This window comes from Schistocerca serialis, chromosome 7 (genome assembly GCF_023864345.2).
Source record: "Schistocerca serialis cubense isolate TAMUIC-IGC-003099 chromosome 7, iqSchSeri2.2, whole genome shotgun sequence".
NCBI classification, from domain to species: Eukaryota; Metazoa; Arthropoda; class Insecta; order Orthoptera; family Acrididae; genus Schistocerca; species Schistocerca serialis.
The window spans coordinates 609,450,692-609,459,504 of NC_064644.1; positions in this window are offsets into that span (position 1 = coordinate 609,450,692).

Consider the following 8,813-nt stretch of genomic DNA (forward strand, 5'->3'; position numbering starts at 1 on the left):
TACAACAGTTTCTGACTGTTTTAGATGCGGACCGCCACGAATTCCTCCGATGTGCCAGCCTCTTCATCTCAGAGTAGGACTGCACATAACTTCCTCCATTATTTCTTGGATGTATTCCAAACTCCGTGTTCCCCTAACTTACAGCTCTCTCAAGTAGCGTGGAAGTTATTCCCTGATGTTTTAACACATGTTATAACATGTATCTTTCCCATACGTTCCTCTCCTCACCGACTCTGCGGGGAAAATCTTTTTTTTTTTTTTTTTTTTTAGCTCACAAGATATTCTACATCTCATCTCAGACGTTTCATTTGTCTTCTTTTCTTTGTTTTTCCCACAACCCATGACTCACTTCTATACAATGCTGTGTTCGAAACATACATCCTGGGAAATTTCTTTCTTAGATTAAGGCCGATGCCTGATTCGAGTAGACTTCTTTTCACCAGTGATCTCTCTGCGTGAGCTAGTCGGATTTTCATGTCCTTGCTTCGTACGTCATGTATTAATTTGATTCCAAGGTAGCAGAACTTCTTCACTTCATGGTCCCCAATTTTGATGTCAAGTTTATCGCTAATCTCATTTCTGCTACTTCTCAATTTTTCCTCTTTCCTCTTTCTTTGGTTTATCGCCAGTCCATAGTGTTTGCTCATTAGACAAGTTCATTCCTTTTAACACGCCCTTCAATATCCTCACTTCCATTAGGGAAAGCAGTGTCTCCAGTGAATCTTGTCATCAATCTCCTTTGCTTCTGAATTTTAATTCCACTGTGACTCTTTCTTTCATTTTCGTTGTTACTTCTTCGGTGTAAAGGCTGAACAATAGGGATGAAAGACTACATTTACGTCTTACATCATTTCTATCTTCCCGTCTCGGTTCTTTCCCTATAACTTACATCTATTTTCCACAGCAATACGAACATCTCGCACCTATTTCCATTGGAGATAGTTTTTTCTAGGTCGACCGTGTCTTGATTTTTCCAAAGTTTTGCTTCGGCTATAGAGCGCAACGCCATAAATGTCTCTCTGGTGCCTTTGTTTTCCGCAAAGCCAAATTGATAGGTCTCCAATAGATCTAATTCATTCCTCAAATAGGATTAGGCGAATACTGGGAGGTCTCTTTTAAAGGGGACATAACCGTTTCTTTCCCCATCTTTCGCCATTCGGAACTTGAGTTCTGCATTGCCATCAACGGGATGTTAAAATTTAATCTGTCACCCATACTTGTAGTAGTAGTGTTAGGAAATTGTAGATAGAAAGGTCAGCAACTATGAAGATTTGACATAAATCTGAAGGTGTGCACAGGTAACCCAGTAGGTGGGTAAGACTGCTGTTCGCGAAAAACAGTAAAAATCGGTTTCGAGGACCGTCTGCCATGAATTGTCTATATAGTGGAGGTTCAGTACTTCTAACGGGGTTTCGCTGATACCATTTCGTCTGAGTGCTTCATGGATTGTATATCCATCATCTGTCGATTTCTGCGACCCATGTTCAGTCGCTAGTCTCCGATGTGAAACTGATCCATCCGATTTGTTTTCTCTTTGTTGCGGCAATTTTAAGAAACCTTAATGTACCTGGAGAGAAGCACAACATTGAACACCTTTATTTTCTGAAATATACTGACACATCAAAACTATATCCCAAAACGAAACTCGAACCTGGGAACTTTGTCTTTCGCGGGCAAATGTTCTTCCAATTTAGGAAGTTTCAGTACAGCGCACACTCTGATGCAGAGAGAAAATTCATTTTGTAAACTTCTGCTTTGTGTCTAACAGAGCTTCAAGCCCGCAGGAACATAATCATAAAATTTTGAAATGTATTGATGTTATTCGACAATCAAGGAAATGCAGAAACAACTTTCATTTTCTCAGTTATCTGATACTTGGGCGTTTCAAATAGTTTACATGGGCCAAACATAATTAACAATTTCATTAGGAGTAGTTCCACACGGATGGTTGAAGATGGACGCATCAGATCGGAGTGGTGTCCAGTACAGCACCCGCAGCGGTTTACCTTCCATTTTCAGTTTGATTTCTGATATACCAGTTGTATTTGTGCAAAAAGAGACAGTTTTAAATAAATCAGATCTCAGTACAGTTGCCTTCTTGGGTGAGTTCACTGACGCCGTAAAGATTTAGCTTCACAAAACAGTATTTGAATTGGTACAAATCCACTGTATCCTCTGCGAGATGTCCAAAAGAAAAAAAAAATAAAATAAACCGCTACGAGACTGTTATCCTTGTCGCTTATGCGGGAGAAGCTCATTCTTTAGGTCTGCACTTCGATCCAGTTTGCTTTGCGAAAATTTCCGTAGCGTCATTCTATTGTTACAAGTTCTTTCAGAGGTCAGTGTTCGGGTGCTGCTACATCGATTGCTAGTGTCCTCAGATTTTCGAGAGGTCGTTACCGGAAAAAACTGTGCACTCAAAGGCACTGATTGTAATTCCTATGGCCTTCCTGTACGTTGCAATCATTTCTATTGTTTGAAGAGCTGACATAGTTATGGAGAAATGTGATCTGTAATAGTTAACTATAATTTTATTTGTCTTGATCACAATGCACAGACCTAGTTAGGCAACCGGTTTCAGTTGTTGGACAACTATCTTCAGTTCGTTCCTCCGAATACAACTGGTATCATAAAGCATATTGTGAGACGTAATCAATAGAGGTGGATTTCAGACAGCAAATTGTCGAGTCGTTAAAATTTTCGAGATGTACTCTCGGCATTACAGATAGCCACGACGAGACTTTTAGTGATACAGATAAAATAACAGTAACGGATGCATAGAATGATAGTATACGTGTGTTGACAGATCAGACGCCATTCAACAACTTTTAATATTATTTTTATGGTTAATATGGTAGCCAGTACCACACGTCCACAGTGCTCGTTTTATGTGCTGGCTAACGGTTTCATTTTGTACGTAATGATTTCACGTCGTTTACTTAATTATAGTTCTTGTAAGTCGTTATGGCAGTCTAATTGTAAATAATGTGTGGAAATACAGTAGCGCAGTTGTATTTCCGGATTTATCTGTAAGGCTTCTATGAAGGGCTAGGACACAAGGAAGTGTAAAAGTTTTAGTTAATTGTAGATGTTCTTAGGCAGCTACGGATATCTTTCAAAATGACATTCGAAAATGCCATGTATATCTTGGAGCGTTGCATGCGTCTTGAAAATACTTTATGTTGTTTATAAACACCAAGTGTTTAATTTATACCTAAAAATATATTCCGTTCCAACAGCTACTCGGCAGTTCTTGAAAACTTAATTACTAATTAAATTAGTTTTCTTGTTGTTACTCCTCAGGAGTAGATCCGATGAAATAAATGGTTTTTCAATACTTTACGTAAAATTTAAGGGCCAGGGGGGTGGGGGTGGGGGGGGGGAGGTTCAGAATATAGATATTACTCTTGTCAGGGCAGATCTGTGAGCGGTTAGGACGTTGCCCTGTCGTACTAAGATTCACAGATTCAAACTCAATTGAGGGCGGTTTTACTTCCAAAGTCGAAAACCCACTGAAAGTAATGTTGCTTAAAGGTATAGCCTGTCAAAGAACGTTGGTGTCCGTGTAATGTACTGCATAGAAATTTTGTTTGTGAGTTGGGATTCTTTTGTCTTTAATCTGTCAGAAAGATGAAACTTCCTGGAAGATTAAAACTGTGTGCCGGACAGAGTGAAAATCTCATTCTGGAAACATCCCCCAGGCTGTGGCTAAGCCATGTCTCCGCAATATCCTTTCTTTCAGGAGTGCTAGTTCTGCAAGGTTCGCAGGAGAGCATCTGTAAAGTTTGGAAGGTAGGAGACGAGGTACTGGCAGAAGTAAAACTGTGAGGACGGGGCGTGAGTCGTGCTTGGGAAGCTCAGTTGGTAGAGCACTTGCGCGCAAAAGGCAAAGCTTCCGAGTTCGAGTCTCGGTCCGGCACACAGTTTTAATCTGCCAGGAAGTTTCATATCAGCGCACACTCCACTTCAGAGTGAAAATCTCGTTCTGGAAGTGTCAGAAAGATGTTTTTCAGAACATTTCCTTCCGCTAAAATGTGCGAGTGGATGAGCAGTATTACACTTGGCGACCAGGCGATAGATTTTTTTTCAGAATCTCAACGTTACATTCAACAAGGTAAATCAGTGTTTTTCTGTAACTTAAAAAAGCTGGGACAATGGCCCGCAAGTCGTAGCTACCATGGTCACCATGTAGACGGTGAAGGTACGTCACTGTGACATGGCAGCAGGAAGTAGTTACAGACGTTGCGTCCCCGTCTTTATTTTTTTTTTACCCAACTCCACCTTTTGCACGTGTCTTGTACGCTTAACGCCGCAGAGAGCGGGGTTTTCCAGATCGCTATTAAGAAAGCGTTCAGGTAGGGGGCGCCTGCTTCCACCAAGAGGAGACAACCCTGACGTCAGACACTGCGACGTCATCAGTCTACGCCTGCTGCTCTCCTGTACGCAGAGACGCCCAACGCTTCAAGGACCGGCTGCCGAAGCTGCGGACTGAGCCACGCATTCCCCAGCGTTGGCGTCTGTAGTCCCCTAATCATTCCAATTGACATCACTCGGTCCCAAGATTGGTGGACACTATTAAAGTGTTATACGCACTGTTTTGGATTTGGTACTGAATTTTCAGACCGCAGTTCTTGTACGGAAATAGACACTTATAAACAAATACTCAATACTGTGAAATTCTGTCTAGTAGTTCCAATGAATGACCACGGGTGGGCGGCTCCTCAGGGCAGCTGCTACTGCCGTCACGAGCACGAGGCCTTACGCTCGTCTCTACGCTGTAGAAATTTTAAAGCGTACTTCATCTGGCTGTGAAACTGAAACTTGTGGGCTCTCTCGTCCAAACTAACCTCCTCTATTGCGGGCAGTTTCACGCGGTACGAAGAAAGAAATTTCTAGACTGTGAACTCTTGGCATTTTTCGGCGTGGTATATTAACGGTGCGCCTTCGGGTATTCTTCAGGTCGAAATGTTGATTCCGTCTTTCTGCTGTTTATATTTCGGCGACTGACCCAGACGTCTTCTTAATGCACTTAGAGCTTTTTTTTTGGGGGGGGGGGGGGGAGGAGTGTACTCACTGCCTGCACTACAACCAGGCTGTGAAATACCATTGGAGTCGCGTCGATATTTCTAGCCGAGTTCGTATCCCGGCACCCGCGACGCACTAAGCTGCTCATATATTTTTTGGAGCCATCAATGTTATTCAGTAAAACATACTTTCACTCGGCATTTTTCAGCTTTGATGAATGAAGTGGCCAGCTTAAATTGAAGCCTTCGTCTCGATTTATTAGGTGTTTCGACATCTTTATTTCAGCAGATTATTTAGTTGCGCCACCCAAGAAACTTGGTGTTTGTACCAAGATTGTAGCCTCGTCGTATTTCATATGATTGTACTTGAAGCAGTGAACACGACAGGTGATCTGCTCGATTGTTTCAGTCAGATGTGTCGCTGGTGGTCTTCGCAAATGTCCCCGGGTATCCTAATAGCCTGTCCAACATACGCCGTGCCACGTTCTCATGGAATGTGGATGCAGCCGGCTTTCGTAGCTCTAGATCTTCATGAACATTAGATAGAAATTTTTTTATCTTTGTTGACAAGGACAAAATATACTGGATGCCGATTACTCAGGAGATACAGTTAGCGTAATGCAGGTAAGATGTTAGCTTTTCTTTTCCTTTCTCAGTCTCATCCTGTTCGTTGAACGTCGTACATTTTGACGTCAATCTCTGCTCAGATAGTCGAGCTAAGTTCTTTGTCCTTCGGAGCACTATTCTCAGGTGCTGTAGTTCTTCGTCACTCCTTCTCTGAAAGCATTCTAGGCCTATGGACCCCACTGTTCATCACATCTCTTTTTCTATATGCACTGTGAGCTGGGGCCCCATCTGTTATAAGACGTCGAGGAAATGTAGCTGTCTTCCTCTCCTATCATGGCTTTTATATTAGGATAGATAGAGTTTAAATATTCCAGGAAGTGTCCAGGTTTTCCACTCCATATGACCGGACGTGTCGTACATGTATCGACAGAAACAAGTCGGGGTGAACTTGGAGTAGGTCAATGTGTTCGCTGCAAACCATTCCATTTACAGATTGGCCATGACTGGCGATAAACCACTATACATTGTCGCGGTTAAAACAATATATGATTGCTACTGTAAATTATGCCTGCTTTTCAGTCCCAGTACCTCATACGCCCAGCTAGGAAGTTACAACCAAGCAAGTTATATGAATAACGCAGACTGTGTTTACTTCACCGGTTTCTCAACCTGAACGCCTTCTTTTCTCCCTACTCCACCTCCTCTTCTTCGCATCACAGATCGTATCAGCAAACAAGATCCCACTTAGCTAGTATCCTCGTAAAACCTGCTCATAAACGAAAACCTTTCTCAGACCTCTTCGCCTCAGGGACAAGATAATCAGCATCTTCCGCAGAAATGAAAACTCTCTTGTGCTTAAGAAAAAGTTCAAGCAGCTACATTTGATATCTTCATTTCCCCAGAAAATATCAAGTATGTCAGTTATTCTGTCCCAGTGTAATAAATGCTTACTCTTCTCCTGGTTAAGATTCTGTTTATATTGTTCAGGAAGTGTTTATAACCACCATTGTATCGTCTTATTCGTTCACTGTCTGATGTCCAAATTCCCTGCACACTCTCGTTGCTGTCGATGTTGTGTTGTGTCCAACATCACTTTCGGATAGAAATAATAAATTTATTTAATTTTTTTCGGTTGTGTGCACGCTATCACAAGCACTAAGCCGATATCGTCCTTAAAACGACTTCTTGTAAGCATTCCTCCTTAATAAGGAAAAATGAAATACTTAAAGGTGTCGACATTTATTTATTACAGCACCATATCGTACAGAATATAAGAGAAAACTGATGGTAACTGCAACAACGATGTGATTAATTCATTTTGCCTAGTTAGTTTAATCTAGAAGTGAAATGGTGAGTTGGAAAAATAATAGTCAAGATGCATTGGACCAACTCTGATGTCTACTTCACTTTCTTGGAAATGTTAACCATTTCCGAAATTTGAATGCGAATGAAATAATGGAACTTCACCTACACACGTTTTTGTTGAGTTTGAATCCTTCTCCTGTTTGGCGTTGTCTGGTCTTGTATGGCCAATGATAATTGTGTACAGGGTGGTCTCAACCTCACTTAGAACCCTCGCAGCTATTCTGAATATATGTTGACGAACGCTCAAAGTAAAAGATGCTGTTTCACAAATGTTGTTAATTTTACATTTGGTTGGTTGTTTGACTGCCTGTGTTGGTAAAAGTCATTATTAGCTTTCAGACGACCTTCTGGAAATAAAATTCGGTTGTCTCATAAAAAGCAGACAGCTAAACAAGCCAGGAAGAGAGAGAGGGAGAGAGGGATAAGAATTGTAGAGCGGAACCCCCAAGGGTTCAATACAACAAGCATTTTCAGATTGTATTAAATAGTAGTAGGCATCTACACTCATGCAAATAAATTAGGGATAATTGCTGAATGTGGTGCCACACAACATGGCACTACACAAAACTGGCGCTAATAGCATACGCACATAGGGAACACACACGACACAGATTTGTAAGTCCACGGTGTTGATGATAAGTCGAGAAAACAATCCCGAAACACATGTGCTACAAAACGCCACTGTTTCCTGTGCATGTACCCCGACATGAATATGGGATGTGATCACCATGCACACGTACGCAGGCCGTACAACGGGTTGGCATACTCTGGATCAGGTGGTCGATCAGCTGCCGGGGTATAGCCTCCCATTTTTGCACCAGTGCCTGTCGGAGCTACTGAAGTGTCGTAGGGGTTTGAAGACGTGCAGCGGCAGCCGGGTTGGCCGAGCGGTTCTAGGCGCTACAGTCTGGAACCGCGCGACCGCTACGGTCCTACGGAATCCTGCCTCGGGCATGGATGTGTGTGATGTCCTTAGGTTAGTTAGGTTTAAGTAGTTCTAAGTTCTAGGGGACTGATGACCTCAGAAGTTAAGTCCCATAGTGCTCAGAGCCATTTGAACCATTTGTTTGAAGACGTGCAGCGATACGTCGACCGAGAGCATCCCAGACGTGCTCGATGGGGTTTAGGTCTGGAGAATAGGCAGGCCACTTCATTCGCTTGATATCTTCTGTTTGAAGGTACTCCTCCACGATGGCAGCTCGGTGGGGCCGTGCGTTATCACCCATCAAGATGAAGGTGGGATCCACTGCACCCCTGAAAAGGCGGACGAACTGGTGCAAAATGACGTCCCGATACACCTGTCCTGTTACGTTCCTCTGTCAAATACATGCAGGGGTGTACGTGCAGCAATCATAATCCCACCCTACACCACCAGACCACGATCTCCATACAGATCCCTTTCAAGGACATTAAGGGGTTGGTATCTGATTCCTGGTTCACGCCAGATGAAAACGCGGGGAGAGTCACTGTCCAGACTGTACCTGGACTCGTCCGTGAACATAACATTCCAATGACCATGTACTGTGTTCTTGGCACCAGGCTTTACGGGCTCTTCTGTGACCAGGGGTCAGTGGAATGCACCTTGCAGGTCTCAGGGCGAATAAGCCATGTCTGTTCAGTCGTCTGTAGACTGTGTGTCTGGAGACAAGTGTTCCAGTGGCTGCGGTGAGGTCCCGAACAAGGCAACCTGCAGTACACCGTGGCCGTCTGCGGGCACTGATGGTGAGATATCGGTCTTCTTGTGGTGTTGTACACTGTGCACGCGCCGTACTGTAGCGCCTGGACATGTTTCCTGTCTGCTGGAATAGTTGCCATAATCTTGAGATCACACTTTGTGGAACACGGAGGGCCCGTGCT